The sequence below is a fragment of the Ambystoma mexicanum genome, chromosome 4q (assembly GCF_040938575.1).
Source record: "Ambystoma mexicanum isolate Mex_15411 chromosome 4q, UKY_AmexF1_1, whole genome shotgun sequence".
Taxonomy (NCBI): Eukaryota; Metazoa; Chordata; class Amphibia; order Caudata; family Ambystomatidae; genus Ambystoma; species Ambystoma mexicanum.
The window spans coordinates 481,119,583-481,135,571 of record NC_090928.1 but is presented as its reverse complement, the minus strand read 5'-3'; positions in this window follow the sequence as shown (position 1 = coordinate 481,135,571).

Below are 15,989 nucleotides of genomic sequence, written 5' to 3'. Positions count from 1 at the left end.
TCTTTGTGCGTAGGGAACACAGAGTCGTTTTTGGCAAAGATTTTGCTGGGTCAATGCACACTTTTCCATGAATCGGGCCCTAAATTGAAAAGGAAGATGAACCCACAGCTCATTTGTACTGTTTACTAATGCTGCCCTGTGTGCTATTTAGTTCTCTAAATGCTGGCTGGGTGTAGAGATGGCTGGAAAAGGACTGGTTATGTCCAAGATAAACTGGGTTTTGAGGTTTATGTAGTTAATGTAGTTCAATAAATGTTGGGGTGACATGATCAGATATCCTATTACCAGTGATTTGGCATGCTACTGCACGAAAGTTGTTTTGCAGCCATAATACGATGGAATTAGGCATCCTGCAAAGAGGCAAATTCCTACCATTGTTGGGGTAGAGTACACGAGCCTGCACAGTGGCAGAGAAGTTTATGGCAGCGCATATTTCCTGGTATGTAGAGGAGAATATAATTGAAACCACACTGGACATAATTGTTCTATTGATGGGTACCAATCAAATGATTCTGTGCACTTTGTGGGAGAGGGAATGAGCGCCTCTGGCAGCACTACAATTTGAGTTGGGTTTTGTGTTAATAACTTTTTCAAACAAATACTAGTTTTAAAATGTACTTGCTTATGCCATGTTTATTAATTTGGAATTATAAATGCTTTGATTGTTTATAAATCTTTCAGTATGAACAATTCCATTAAAACCTTAGAGAGACAATTAGAATTGCATTCTGTGTGTTCTCCCAAAGTCGTATTTTGAGAAAGGAATACACATGTAATGGACTTTGAGACTAAAGCGAACATATTTAAATGTATGAGGCACTGCACTTTGGCATCTTTAGGGTGTTTAACTTGTTCTGCAAAATGCGTTTTAAAAAAACAAAAAAAGAAAATAGCTCTATTTTTTAACGGTTTTTGGAGTAATCCATTGGGAAACGTATAGACTCTAGATATTATTTTTTTGAATGTCTTGAAGTTATTGCCCCGGATACAGAGCAAACTGGTGGACTTTTAAACATCTTTATGTTGGTTAGTTTGCCAAACAGATTTGAGATAAAATACAAAATATAAGCACCCATTTATAAAAATCAGAAAGGAAGCTACAAAAGATTCTTTCTAAAACAAAGAAAGTTAAATTATTCAAAACACCTTTTGCTGCGCACATTTATTAAATCAGTTCACAAATTGCACATACAAATAGTAACCTGACCATTCATGTAGTTTAATTACCGGTATATGAGTGTCGACCTGCATGATTTTGTTAACAGCATCCCAACATCGCGCTGCGCCTATGTACAGTTTGCAAAGTTCTCCATTATGTTTCCTCCTCCACTGACATCAAAGTTTTCTTATTTGTATCATTCATTTTAGTAGAGAACATTTCCTGCCTATCTTCCTTGTGGCTCAAAATCTTGCGCATATGTATGTGTGGTCAGCAGTGGTCCAAGTGAGTGGGAACGGTCGGGAGCGGTGTTCCACTACTTTTATTTTTTACTGTGCACAGCTCCACTACTTTTTGCAACCCTTTTCATCATTCCAGAATTGTTCTTTTGTGTTGTTAAGCCCCCATTCCAAGGGCTGGAACGGGCAGTAACGGACCGCCAGCCCAAGTTAACGGCCTGAGGGAAGCGCGTGGCGTCCGGTAAAGGAATGAAAACATTTTTCCAAGATGGTCAGCATGGAAAGGAAAAGGGGCCTCTTCCTTTCCATGGCGGCCTGCAGCAGCGAAGAGCAAGAAGCAGCAGCAGCGGCGAGTTCTGCCGCCGTCGCAGAAATAAGGTAAGTGGGGGTTGGGAAGGAAAAACAAAAAAAGGGCGACAGGGTGAGAGGATGATGGCGGCAGGGGAGCCGGCCATCGGGTGGGATGGAAAATGGTCTTGCCCTGCGGTTAAAGCCTGCGTTCCTAGCCACCAATTTGGCTGGCTTCCCCTGCCAGGCTGCTAAGTGAAGTTAAAGCCCACTTCTCCATTTTACCACCGTATATTAGTTACAGCTAAACTGAAATCTGTTTCAACTCAATTGGCTGTCAACCAGCATGGCTGCAACCCTAGGAAAATGTGTTGCACATTGCTCCCTTCCTTTCTACTCTGTCCACCACCAGAGTCACAGTTCCATTGATTTTTTGGTGCACTTTTATCACTGGTGTTCTAATGAACGGAGCAGCTTAACCCCTGTACAATGGGACGCTCTTTTTCTCCTTTTGCTTTATCTTCCATGCTACTACTATGAGGTACTGGCTTATTTGCAACATTTCACGTATTATGTTGTTTTGCTCATTCTAGTCACAAGACCATTGTCAACATTGTCACAAGGTCTAGGTAAGTTGTGACAGGTTGCATGGGGAACGGAGCTGTGGTATTGTTCCAGGTTTGACCCTTCTTATGTGTCGCTCAAAGGCTGACATTTTCTATTTTGTTTTGAGGTACATCACATTTCTACATCTGGACAAATGATAATGAGTACAAGACCCGAAATGCTCACCTTGGGTTTAAGTGCAGTCTGTAAACAGAAAATACATTTCTAAAAACATAGGCACATAATCCAAATATAGAAAATAGTTGCTCTACGAAAAATTCACGAGTCCTGAAAAAAGCCCTCATGAAGAAAGACACATACACACAGCATCATGTGGTGGGTCTTTATTTGTTGTTGTGCTGAGATGTGTTTACCTAGGATATGTTTTAAATGTTTTGGTGAATGAAATATGCATTTACTTAAAAAGCAGTCTCTATATGTAACTATCATTTTCGAGGAAGGAATTATTAACTTACACATCTGGGTTAAATCAAAATAGATGTTAAAAATACCTACAGTGCTTGCTGTATCCCGGTGTCTCCAGTGCAAAGTTGAGCATCAGACACAAGCAGCACTAGTGGGTCAGGTGCCAGCTGAGTTAGCAGGTGTAGGAGCGTATTCAACGTGTCCCAGATGTGTTTGATTCAAATCCTCACCATTTGAAAGGGTATATGTGTGGGGTTGGAGGCACTAGATCACTCTGAGCAGTTAGGCTTCCCACATATTTGGCAGCAGTGCACAATATATATTAGATTGCCTGCCTGCTTACTGTTGGCCACTCAAATTTTATCTACGAGATATACCTCTAATGTACCTATTTAATGAACATTTGTTGTGTAAGATGTGCCTTAAGTCTACATTTGTCTACATGTTGTCAAATGAGATTTTCAAATTTCGTTGTACTTGGAGAATTCCTTAAATGAAAACTTGACTTTTCTGCTATGCTGACTGGTAATCAATTGATTATCAATAAGAGAGCCTAGTGATTCCCACTGTCCTGACAAGGGCCCTCATTACGACCCCGGCGGTAAGTGAAAAACGATGCTGGTAAATGATTACCGGCATCGTTTACCGCTAGGTCCGATCATGACCCGTGAAAGTGCTATTAGCGGCATCGTAGTTAACGGTGCCGCTAACAGCACCAAGCTCGCGCGCACATGACCTTCCACGCGCAAAAGTAGGCAAATCATGAACCAAGCGGACATGCTCTTAACGCCATCCCGAAGGCCGTAAAGTACCTTACCGCCATGGTGCTAATACCGCCATCGCGAACCAACCGTAAATGGCCATGTGCAGTGTTCCCAGCTGCCACAGGTGCACAGAATTAGCACAGGTGGAGGCAATACAGACTCACCAAGTACAAAAAGAGCACACCCCACCCCTTCCCACATCCAGTCACACTCCACAATGATTCCAATACGACTAGCAATGTTGGGGCTGGAGGACCTGATTGCAATGCAAGTGCTACAACTACAACAACAACAACAATAACAGGCAGCACAGAGGAGACGCAGGAGGAGAAGGAGGGCAAGGCAGGGCCAGGAAGCCCCACAACCACAGCCAGTGCCACCACTCAGGCACCCCCCAATCCCACGCATCCGAGCCAGTCCATTCAACCTCACTGCTGAGCAGATCCATACCTTGTACCGTTTGGACTGGGACTCCATCACCACCATCGTTGACATGATACACAACGACATTGTCAGCATGATAGAAACACCCACCGCCATCCCCGCCTACTGAAGGTAGTGTCCATGCTCCACTTCCTGGCCACAGGTACCTACCAGCACACAGTGGGGCTCTTGCATGGCATTTAACAACCATTATTCTCACATACACTGATCCAAGTACTCGATGCCCTCCTCAAGCACACAGACAACCACATTTCCTTACCACAGTCTGCCCAGGAGATTGCAAACACCAAAGTGGGTTTCCATGCACTAGCCAGCATACCTGGTTGCATTGGTGCCATCGACTGCACCCATGTGGAATTTGTGGTTCCACATGCCATGGAGGTAGCGTACCGCAACCGTAAACTATTTCACTCAATCAACGTGCAAATGGTTTGTGACTCCAACAGGATCATCACGCATTGTTGTGCCCGATTCCCCGGATCAACCCATGATTCAATGGTCCTGCGTAACTCCACAATACCACGCTACATGGAGCGACATGCAGGGCCAAGTTCCTGGCTACTCGGTGAGTCTCATGTCATGGCCATGGAAATGTGAAGTGGGTAGGTGATTGACGTACCAATGCATACTTTACCTGGCTGAAAGGGGGGGGGATGATGCATACTTTACCGGGCTGAAGGGGGGGGGGGGTGATGCATACTTTACCTGGCTGAAAGGGGGAGGGGGGTGATGCATACTTTACCTGGCTGAAAGGGGGGGGAATGATGCATACTTTACCTGGCTGAAAGGGGGGATGATGCATACTTTACCTGGCTGAAAGGGGGGGGGATGATGCATACTTTACCTGGCTGCGAGTAGCAGAGGCAATGGAGCCAGCTCATACCCTAAAGCAGCCCAAACGTCAACTGACACCTGAACACATAATGCCCGATGTAAGCAGCCCTACCATGTGAATGAAGGTGTGTCCCAACCATGACACAACCATCTGCAAGTGCATTGTACCTATTCGGACCACATTGACCTCAACGAAATGCACCTGCATGCAATGACTTTAGCCAATACACGGCACCAAACACCATCAATTGAAAGGCCAGTCCCCCATAACTGCGCGCAAAGGAGGCACATGACGGACAAAAACATCAATACACCACTACACAGACACCGAGGCCCCAAAAATGTGCCTATCAACATTAGTAGTGCTCAGTGGGGTCATCATGAGGCTGACAGCAATGTTGCCATGATGAGAGCGTTGATATCACAGGACACCTGCCAGGTCACCAAAACAAACGCCATGAACAGACACAGTGGATGGGGACTCACAAGGCACTTGACCCCCCTGCATACATTGGTTGATGGCATGCAAAACAGTCCATGAGAGGAATACACATATACCGGTCACATAGTGTGAATCCATTTGTGCATGTAAAAGTGGTACAAAGTAACAGTTGAATGCATGCCATGGTGGCACGTCATGATTTGAGATTTGATGTCATGACTGACACATACATTGTTGCCCACATACAGGTGATGCAGTCTATGCTCTGAAGAGGTGGCTCCTTACACCAGTCCGGAACCCACAGAACCAGCACGAGGAGGACTTCAATCGTGCACATACACAAACCCGTGTGGTGTGGCACGGTTTCTCTGCCTCAGCAGGTCTGGTGGGGCACTCCTGTACCGCCATGAGAAGGTGGCAAAGATCGTCATGGCATGTGTCATTCTACACAATATGTGCATCAGACGGAATGTGCCCCTGCCCCCTGACACTGAACTACAACCACCTGACGATGAGGATGAGGAGGGTGGGGATGGGGCAGCACCTCAGGGAGGCAGCGATGCACAGGAGGGGCGTGACATGCGTCAGACTCTGATCAACCAATGTTTCTAGCACACACGGATGAGGGGTGTCACATGGAGATGGCAATTGGGGCACTGTGTGTGTCTGGGATAGGCACACTGTGGACTGTTCACCAATAAATCACACATACGCAATGAGCAATGTCCACACATGTGATTTGTGATCAACCAAAAATTGTATTGTAAATGTGAATTCAATTAACACACCCACTCCCCCCTCCCCCTCAACTCCCCAACACACCCACTCCCCCCTCTCCCTCAACTCCCCAACACACCCACGCCCCCCCTCTCCCCTCAACTCCCCAACACACCCACTCCTCCCTCCCCCCTCAACTCTCCGCAAAAGTGCGTGGATGCCTGTGTTGAAGTGCCTAATGTGGAATTGATCCACTGGGTGGCCTCTATTGGCAGCCCCCTCTGCCAGCCCCTGGGGCACCCCTGCCTGTACTCCGCAGGTTCCTGGCCAACCTGCGGATGGGGCTGCTTGGGGCAGAACTGGCAGCGGAGGAGGTACTCGGCTGCTCACTAGGACGCATGTCCCTCATTGTCTGTACAAGCTCCGAGAGCACGTGCCGCACTGCAGCAAGTTTGGCACAGATGTCCTTGGTGGAGGACTGTATAGCTGCCTTCACAGTCTTGGCACATTTTTGCATTTCAGCACTTGCACCTCCACAATCGGCCACATGCTGAGTGAGGAGTGAGGACAGTTGGTGTTACCTTGTTAATATTTGGTCCAGCGACTGTTGGTATTTTTGGCCATTGGATGATGCTATTGGCGCGTTCATTGGGCTACTCCCCTCCTCCACACCTTCCACTGGGCATGGAGTGGCTGGCCATGAGTTATCAGGGGATAGCCCCTGTGTGTTATCAGCGCGCAGGCAACATGGGGACAGGTAGGGGGAATGAAGGTGGGCAGTGGGGGGACATTCTATGACATCCTCATCATTCCCCACATCACTATCAGAGCAAGCTGCAATGGCAGCAGTCTCCCCAATCGTCATGCTTCCTGCAGACACAGTCCCTTCAGTAGCCTCAGACACAGTCCCTTCAGTGGCCACCAGTTGTTGAATGTCTGTTGCTGGTGGTACCATGCTGCTTGCCTTGGTGCTTATCGTTGCCCTGGCCTGTGTTGTGGTAGTCGACTTTGGCTGCTGAGGGTTTTTTTGGTCCAGCAGAGGTGGAGGTTTGGTGTGGTGTTGCCTCGGGCCTGGCCTTCTTGGCAGGTGTGGTGCCAGTCTCGTCCTCGCCTGGGTCCGAATGGGAGCCTGTGGTGGAGCAAAGGAGGGAAAGTGTTATTGATGGGTCTGCGGACATTGAGCAGGCATTGTGATGACTGCCATGATTTTGATGACTAGATGGTGCACTTTGGAGGCAGTGACATACAGGTTGTCTCCCTTTTGGGTGGGAGAAGCAAGCAGGAATGCGGGTGCCTGCAGTGAGAGTGTGCATACTGCATGTGTACAGCGTGTAGGTCAATGATGCCTGTTGGCAGTCTTCTGCTGATGTGTTGCGTTAACCCTATTAGGCAACATTGTGCTTCCCATGAAACTGGACTTCAGGAAGTTTAGCATGGCTTAATTTGAGGCACCTACCTGCGTCACCTGATGTCGGGTCTCCTCTCTCCATTTCACCGAACCCCTCGATGGTCTCGATGCCAATGGTTGTGGCACATATCTCCTCCCACGGCTCAATTTTAATTGGTGAGTCTGCTCCTCCACCAGTTGCCATGCCCAGGTTTCTGTTGGCAGACAGTATGCACCTTACACGGAGCCGGAGCTCGTCCCACCTTTTCCGGCACTGTTTTGTGGTGCGAGGTGTTGTTCCTACTGCACTGACCCGCTGTGCGACTAGGTCCCATATGGCCTTCTTCTGTGCTATTTCTGGTCTGGTCATTTCAGTGGAGAATACGATGTCCGCGTTTTCCTGTAGGGATTCCGCCAACATGGTGAGCTCTTCCCTACTGAAGCGCTCCTGCCGCAGCCGATCGCAAGATTTTTTGACAACTTTCATCATTATGACGATGGGTGGATGTGGGTGAAGGTTTGTGGCGGGTCTCGGGGTCAGATGTGCACTGGTTGTGGAGGATTGCAATGGATTGTGTTTTTAAAGATGGCCGCCGTGCTCTTTCCCGTTCCGGTGTGATGGCGTAACGTCCGGATCCGCTTCTTTACGGTCACCGCTAATAGCGGTCACCGCTATTTGCGGTGATCGCTAATATCGGTGGGTAGGGTGGCGGTGGTGCAGCTTGCACGGCATACGATGCCGGTAGGTAACGCTTTTGGGACCTTAACAGCATGGCGCAGATTACATTACCGCCATGGTGCAATGCTCGTGCCCGAGAGGTCATAATTTACCGCTTTTAACGGTTTCAGGCCAGTACGGACACGTTAGTTGCGCCATGCCGGTAATGTCCATTACTTACCGCCGGGGTCGTAATGAGGCCCAATATGTTTGCAGCTCGGTACTTGAGATTTTGGACAAAGGTCTTCAACACATTCTGCAAATCCTTTGGTGTCTATGGAAGGAGTTGAACTGTACAGACATATCTGTTTTAGCAATACACCATAACAAGTGGGTAGGTTATCTAAATGTTAAATGGGACTCGGGAAGAGTTTAGGCAGTGGGCTGAAGGGCCTTCTTGTCAACACATTAATAGAGAAAGCTTATTAGAAAGATGCATGCACATTAAATACTGCATGTGTCAATTTATCGCAGGCCTTCGATATGGTGAACCATGCACGATTGTTGTTGAAACTTCACGGCTGGGTTTTACCCAAAGGATTCTTGAGTATCCCAGTTAATCTGCATGAAGAAACCACATTAAGTGTGAGGCTTGATATGAATGGCACAACATCCAGATACATTCCAACTAACAAGGGACTTACACTGGATTGTGTTTTAGCCCCTTGTTGTTTTAATGTGTACATCTCAGATTTGGGAGATCTGAATAACCCGGCATTGATTTCACCTCAAATAGCAGGAGGTAAAATTACTTGGTTAAATTACACTGATGACAGAATATTTTTTGACCACACCCAATTGAGGTTGCAGTGATATATAAAAGGTTTCCGAACATATACCGAGGCTGATGAACTGAAAATTAATGAATCAAAAGCAAATATCATTTGCTTTATAAGTACAAAGAAAAAAGCAGTGGGAGATTGTTGGAAACTGGGAGGGGAAAAATGTGATGTGGTTAATGAATTAAATACTTAGGGGTTGCCTTAACCAGTAAATCAGGATGAATGGACCTTCATAATAGGCTTCACAGGAAGGGTGAGCAATATGAGTACAAATGCGAAACATTGCACACAAATACTCTAGGTTCTCTCTAGTCCCACTGATAACGTTTTACAATACAAAAGTGACTCCAGCTATTCTATATGGACTCGATGTTAGTATTCTGTCAGAGAATTTTAACTTTGAAGCAGTAGAGGGGGAGTTTTGGCGTAAGGACCTTTGACTCACAAATTGTGTACCAAGTGCAATATTAAAATATGATTTTAGATTGCACTCGATGCATGCATTTTATATTTGGAGGGTTATCACCTCCTATAGAAATATTTTAATGGGGACAGACAATACTTTATATTATGCTCTGTCTCGAGAGCTGGAGAAGGTTAACTCTGGAAGCATGAAGCACTGAAAAGAAACATGTTTACAAATTGTAAGCACTTTCAATATTAGCAGTGAAAATGTAATTATGAATCCTAAAGCTGCTATGGTAAGACTTTATGAATGGGACTGGATTGAGATATGCGACAAAAGAGTATGTTATAAATACAGGGCTATTGCAACTGAGAACAAGAAATATGGCAGCATACCTAAATACGTGGAAAGATTCCCTGACGGACAGTATATGAATATCTTTCTAAGAGTCGCATTCAATCTTATTCATACAAGAGAAGTGGACCACATCAGGAAAATGAGTAAGGGTGACATTTGTAGATTTTGTGACATTGATTTCGAGACTTTGCAACACGTAATCATCAAACGTTTGGCTTTGGAGAAATTGAGGCAAGAAATGTTCTTAAAATGTGTTCATGAAATGGAATGGTTGAATAGCGATGAATTTTGGATAAGGGTTAACTGTGGGAGGAATATTGCTATTACAATTGTGATGGTAACATATTTAAATATGATCAAATTAACTGATAATCTTTTTCAAAAAGAAATATGAAGTTCTATGTTTTAATGAGGAATTTAAGAAATTATTTGATGTTATGAAATTAAGTTAAGAAAATATTTTTTTTATAATGAAGTATATAAAATGTTCTCTTTTTTCTCATGCTTGTATACGGTTTTGTATAAACCCATTCAAATAATAACTTTTTTTAAAAAAAAAATACACCAAGATATAGTTTCTGTGATGCTCAGACAAGACTTAGAGGAAGTAAACCTGATGCTTGGTTATTTAATCAGGTAGCACATTGTGCTGCTGCTCATGTTAACAGGTTTGTCTTGCTCACTAAGTGATGGCCCAAGGTAAGCAGGTGTTACATCTGTGTGCCACCTGGAAAAATGTACAGGGGACAAAGGCCTTAATGCCTTGATCACATCTTGAGAATGTGAACCAATAGCTCCTTCAGAAAGAAACGACCTTGGCCGTGTGGCCAGCGGTGCGGGCTGCACACCCTTATTCCACTACTCAGTGGCATAGTTCGAAAATAACCGTAGAAGAAATTCTTGAATTAATCCCTTTGTTCAAAGAAAATTTTTTAATAAATCAAACTTCATTCGCTTGCTTTAGATCAAAAGAAATTCTAATGGCAGAATTCATCACATCTGCCGCCTATGCATTTCGGGTTCAGAAACCCTTCTTCAGGTTCTATGATTACACTTTTTCTTAAAATACTCGGTCTCAACTGTCTTAACATAATTCCATATTGCGAAAGAATCAACATTGCATGAAACAATCAAACACAAATATCATAATTCACCAGCATTAATGAAGCATTTACATATCAACATATCAGGTGCATATGTCAAAGAAGAAAAAACACACAGTAGCAATAGTACATTACCCCATTTCCATTCAGATGATGCAAATTTCATGAACCATGTCGAGGTCGGAAAATGTCAAAATCGAAAAATAACAGAACAATGAAAATAAAATAAAATCATAATAAAGAAAAAAGAAAGTAATCATCAGTTCAATGTCCACAGTATACATCAATGTATCCAAAACAACATTTAACTCTCAATACGTCTGCCAAAACGGTATCACTAATCTTCAAAACGTAAAACTTCAAAGAAAAACCTGCACGTCCACCCGTGCGGAAAGAATATCTGATCAGCAGTCGTCTCTGTAACGAGAACGGCCGCATATTAGTTAATACATTCTAACTACATACTCAAAACAAATGCGATGTCTTCAAGTGCACTTAGTTACTTACATCTCTCGTTAATCAACTATATTCTGCAGGACCTGGTCGGTCCGACTGTATGCCTGCCACTTTCACATGCGGTCTTGTCCATAGGAGACTAACGCGTGCAACTCGGTCTTTGCAATGAGATCGAACGCGTATGAGTAAACTTAAATCATTCTATGTGCCAAATTATTTTTGTTCCTATTCTAAATCACTTACTTGTAAAAAGAATTGCAACAATCTTCCGGAGCTGAGCGCGTTGACACGCTTCCTCGGCAATGTCTGTAGAGAAGTGTTGTGGCAGCAACCTGTTGCTAAGGCAACCGTTGCTTTATATAGAGCGGCCATTTTAGACTCGAACAATTAACTGGATTTCCTCACGCTTGTTAGGCAACCATATTGGAACGATGTGGTAATTAATGAAACCTAATATTGTGGTAACACAGAATTATTTCCAATCCGTTAAAAAGACGTAATATAATGCTTATGGACAAATTTGCCACATACTGCAAATCGTGGTTAAACGAAAATTGTCAAAAATTGACAAAATTAACAAAGATGAAACTACTATAATTCAAATGATCATAATGAAAAATAAATAATAACAAATAAATCATGAACATAAATGTCAAAACCAAACAAAATAAATAAAAATAAAGCTCAAAAATCGATCAAAATGCAAAAATCATTCCCTTCCTGTATTCATACTCATGTGTCCAAATATTCACATCTCAGCTCCTTCACCATTGCTATGATTACCTTTGTATTTTAGGGCCGAAATCAATGTTTGTACTTTTCTTGTCCCAGTGGCATAAATTTTAGGTGTTTTCCTGTTGTTTTTTCTGGATCCTTGACTTTCATTTTGTGAGCAGAGGAACTTATATTGAAGTTAGCCTGTCATTGCAGCTGCTGATCATGTGATGTCCTATGGTAGCCCCTATGGCATCCTGGACAGGGCACCCAATGGTTGTCCCAGGGAGATTCAATCACTCGATAAGTGTGTTAAGGGGTAGGCTGGTGGCAGCTGTAATTCATATATAGCTACAAGGGGGGAGCAGTTGTTTTTAAATTATTAGTAGCACAATAGCACAATAGTTCAATATAGTAGCCATTGGAGTAGTAATGCATTTTTTAAGCTTTAACCCCAGCCATTTTGTTTTGGCACATTCCATTTCTGTGGAGATAGTAATGCAGGCCTAAAATGGCCATTGTGACGATGTGGACTCACTCTGACCCCAGCCTTGCAGCACCCAGACTGGTCGGGGTTCCTGCACCAGAGAAGCCCTATACACATCAATTGTGGTTGGACGTGATTGTATGGAGGTTTTTAGGTCAGGCCTAATTGGATGGTTCAAGGAATCTTTGTGTTTTTGATGGGGGGTGTGTGTGTGTGTGTGTGTGTGTGTGTGTGTGTGTGCTGCCTTAGGGCAGTACCTGAATGGCTGTGTATCTCTAGGGGAGACCGTGCACATTTCTGAAATATCAGACACGTCCTTACCTGAATTGCTTGAGGATTGCCAAAGAGAGATGCTGTTGTTTATGCAGACCAGGTTTGGGCATTTTGGCAGGACCGTGGCTCCTTTGCCTGTGTTCCATGTTTCTTCTTTTAGCAAATCCCTTTCTGGGTGTTTCTTCTTCCTCCTCCCAGTCCTCCTTGGTGGCGGGACTGGCTGCCATATGCTAGGACTATTTCTGGTACAATGCTGTGCTATGATATGATATGGAATGTATAACCCACCTTTACACAACTGTTTCTAGTGCTGCCTTCCCATTAAATCCTCCTGACCAAGCATAAGTGTAAACTGCTTCCAGGAAGTTGTTCATTTCTGTGAGAGAAGGCACTACAATGGATTTCTAACAACAATGTGACTTTCCAACCTACCATTTATTATTCATTTATCCACATTTGTATGACCAATCATGCATCAAACAATCCTGTACAATTATTTAGGTATTCCAATGTAACTTAAAAAACATCAGATACTTCAATGGCATTCTTTCAATGTTGCACATGTAATTTGTAATTGTTCTGCTGTGTTTGTATTGATGGAGCGAAAGGTTTCCATACCTTAAATGTTGAGCACGCTTGCGTGTTATGTTTGGCAGTTCTGTATCAGTTAGATTACTCTTTTGTTAAAAAATTCCTTCATGCTCACTTCCTGATTAATTTGAATCAACATAAAGTTGTCTCTTTTGACTAACATTTCCATATTGTCCGTGTTTATATTTTGTCCACTATCTGGCATACAGGAACTGTTGCTGACTTCCGTGAAGTTACAGTCTGACGCTTAAACTGTGCATTCTTTTTCTCGTTACACTGCATTGCAGAGTTAATCGTCTTGGAGTTTTAGCATGCATCTTCGTTTTTTAAAAGATTCTCATAATGCCACGTAAGTGTAATGTCCTCATAGGAATGACCATAGATTTCATTCCTTGTTACTTCCCCTGGAATACAAAACTCTAACGTTTATGTTCCCATAAACCCCTCATTCACATCAATCTATTTTCTTTACCACCAACCCTCTGGTGTTTTTGAACTAGCTCAATGATTTGAAACATAATTTGTGATATTGGCTAATATGCTTCCAGACAGGACATGACCTCATACTGGGCAGAGCCAGAAATAGGTGTAAAAGCTAAGCGTATTCCTTTCATGCCTCTGTTTACTTCCCCCATCCGATTTCGAGTTCACACAAGGTGGAGGAGGGACAAGTGGCAGAGCTTTCCTCCTGTGTCTTGTGTGATCACTTCCTTTTACGCATTCATGACATTTTAATGCAAGTGTCAAAGGAATGGATTCCTATGGAAACCACTTCAATGTAGCACCTGCCAAAGACGAGACCAATTCCATAGGAAGTCATGAACAAATGCCACCTAGAAATCCCCCAGAAGATCACTGTCTCTAGAGCCCTGGTTCTCTCGAAGCTGGACTATTGTAACAGCCTCTATCTAAATCTGCCCGCCTCTACTCTCCGCCCTTTGCAACTCATCCAGAACAGGACTGCAAGACTTGTCCTTGGCCTCAAGCCCAGGGACCGTATCTCTCCAGGACTGAAATCACTAGACTGGCTCCCAGTGACTGCGAGGATCAAGATCAAAACCCTCTGCATTGTCCACAAGGCTGTCTGGGGCCTTGGGTCAAAATATCTTCAACTCTCTCTTCCTAAATATCTTCCTTCTCAAGCTCTTCGCTCATCCGCCTCCAACTCCCTCAGGGTCAGCCGCTTCTCCAAACAACGAGTTGGGGGCAGATCTCTCTCCTCTGCAGGTGCCTCCCTCTGGAACAGCCTTCCTGCCTCCTTGAAACTTGAGGAGAACCATCTCCGGTTCCGGAAGCACCTCATAACATTCCTCTTTTCCTCTGCTTTCTCACCCCCTCTCCTCTGCTAAAATTACTGAAACTGCACTGAATCTGTAACTGGGCCACTCACCGTTCTCAGTCCCTGCCCTGCCACTCTCCCTTGTACTGCCTCCTGGGCAACCCCTGCACTGTGGGACTGTGTCTGTATCCCTACAGCCCCCCTTCCCTACTACTTGTCTGCACTTACCTCGCACTTGCCACCAGCTGGCCCTTGTTATTTATAATGTTTTTTGCTTATAACCCTGTACTGCACTTTCCCCTCTCCCTTTCCCCTTGCACTTTTCCCTTCCCCTCTACCCCTGCACTTGCGCGATCTGAATGACACCTGGCACAGTAGGATCGTTGTCTGTCTCCCTCCTGTGCCCCCTGCCTCGTCGCGCCTTGAAACACTTGTGTATAGGCGCGTTACAAATGCCATATCATATCATATCATATCATACCTACAAAGTGCAATTTGCAGGGTATATTTAATTGGTAACAAGACAGTGGAGTCGATTCATGGAATTTTCCGCACAGAAAATAGGGTACTTGTGAGCGCAACTGCATGCAAATCCACCTTCGTCGATTCAACTTCAGCTTCAGGCGCAAAGCAAAAGGTCAGACTGCAACAGCAAAGGGTGTTGAGTGGGAGCAGTTAACAAGGAATTATACAAATGTAAATATATCCCGTGACAGAGAAAGAAACATGAAGAAGGAAGTAAGCGTTCTCAAAACCATATGGATTGGCTTTACAATTTAACATAATCTGTCCATTGGCACATAGTAAAGTCATTTTTATTTTAAAGAAACAATTTTGCATGTGCAGGTTTTTCCCCTAGTGGGAAGGGAAAATATACTCCCCACTAAAGAGCAAATTGGGGAAGAAAAAAGGGAGATTCATAATAATAAAAACCTTAGTCAAGTGTGACAAGACATTTGGGCTTCATTACGAGGCTGGTCATAGCTGTGCCTGTAATACAGGCACGGCTGCCGCCGGTATTTTATTTTTTCCGGTGCCCAGAAATGGGCAATTATGGGTCATTACAGCCTTTCCGCACCCTGTATTTGCCCATTCCGGGACGCTGGGAAAAATTCTTCCCCATTCCCATTTGAGCCCCATAGGGCTCAATGGGAATGGGGAAGCCGGATGCTGGGCTCGCGGGTGCCGCTCTGCCTGCCAGGTCCGACCTAGCAGGCAGAAAGGCACCCAAGAGCACAACTCGTAGTGTGCCGGTCTGGGAGCTACGGTACCGGCAAGCCCACCGGTACCGTAGTTCCCAGACCGGCAAACTTGTAATGAGGCCATTTAGTGGGCCATTTCCTAACAAATGCAAATTGCATGCGAGTGACCATCAACGCTTACACATACGTGCTGTTGGGTCCCCTGCATGCAATTTCAGACGTTTGCAAGCAATAGGGTAAAGCTCACCTTTACTGCTTCCTTTCACATATGGAAGCACACCCTTAATTACCCCAGAAAGGCCGGCTAATGCTAGT